This window comes from Octopus bimaculoides, chromosome 14 (genome assembly GCF_001194135.2).
Source record: "Octopus bimaculoides isolate UCB-OBI-ISO-001 chromosome 14, ASM119413v2, whole genome shotgun sequence".
Lineage (NCBI taxonomy): Eukaryota > Metazoa > Mollusca > Cephalopoda > Octopoda > Octopodidae > Octopus > Octopus bimaculoides.
In genome coordinates, this window is record NC_068994.1 from 32,288,673 (window position 1) to 32,290,000 (window position 1,328).

Genomic DNA, 1,328 nt, shown 5'->3' on the forward strand with positions numbered 1-1,328 from the left:
ATATATATATATATATATATATATATACTTGGAACAACGAGCCCACTAGATATAAAAGATTTACAGACTAGCAGTATATCCAATATATATATATATATATACTCCCATCATCAGCTATCTAGTGGATATCTTTATGGTGTTAACAGCGTCAAAATCATAAACACTTTCTGGGAATTGAGACAACAAGCAGGAGCGAAGCATCAGCATAATACGTCCATTACATCTACACTTGCTTATTGTTACAAATACAAAGAAGACGGCAAGCTGGCAGAATAGTTACCGTGCCGGACAAAATGCTTAGTAGCATTTCTTCCGACTTCACGTTCTGAATTCAAATTCCGCTGAGATCGACTTCGCCTTTCATCCTTTCGGGGGTCAATAAACTTAGTACTAGTTAAGTACTGGGGTCGATGTAATCAAACAGCCCCCTCCCACAAAATTTCAAGCTTTGTACTTATTGTAGAAAGGATTAGTACGAATGCAAACGCCAAATCTCAGACATAAATCGTTTCACATTCATTAGTTAAAAACATAGCAATATCTTCGAAAAGGACATCAGTTTTTTTACAAGTGAGCTCTGTCGAGATGAAGACCTGTTGTGACATAAATTACTGACAAGTAGATAGATTTAGGATAAAATCTTATTAATTAATTTAAGTTAGATTTACTAGTTAGATAATCAGAGTCAACACTATACAGAAAATCGTTTATTTACTCGGCTTGATATCTATTTTCGAAAAATGTATATAAAATAGAAGAGTAAAAGACATTCTTATGTTTGAATATACTGTCAAATAAATTTTACAGTACATCCATTAGAATTCGCTCTATCTGCCGGTTATTAAAACGATTTATTCGAAATTTTGGCTTCCGACAATGTAGCATATGATATGATGAAATACATAGTGTATGTAACAGATTATCATAACGACACATTATCGCCGAGCTGTTTTACAGTTAAGATGACGTACATATTAAACTAAACAACAATGGAGGCGCAATGGCCTAGTGGTTAGGGCAGCGGACTCGCGGTCATAGGATAGTTTACCATATACCTTACTACAAATTTCCTACTTGATGACGTAATATATATATATATGTATGTATACATGTATGTACCCCTAGCATGGCCACAGTCTAATGACTGAAACAAGTAAAAGAAAGGTGAGGCGCAGGAGTAGCTGTGTGGTAAGTAGGTTGCTTACCAACCACATGGTTCTGGGTTCAGTCCCACTGAGTGGCACCTTGGGCAAGTGTCTTCTAATATAGCCTCGGGCCGACCAAAGCCTTGTGAGTGGATTTGGTAGACGGAAACTGAAAGAAGCCTG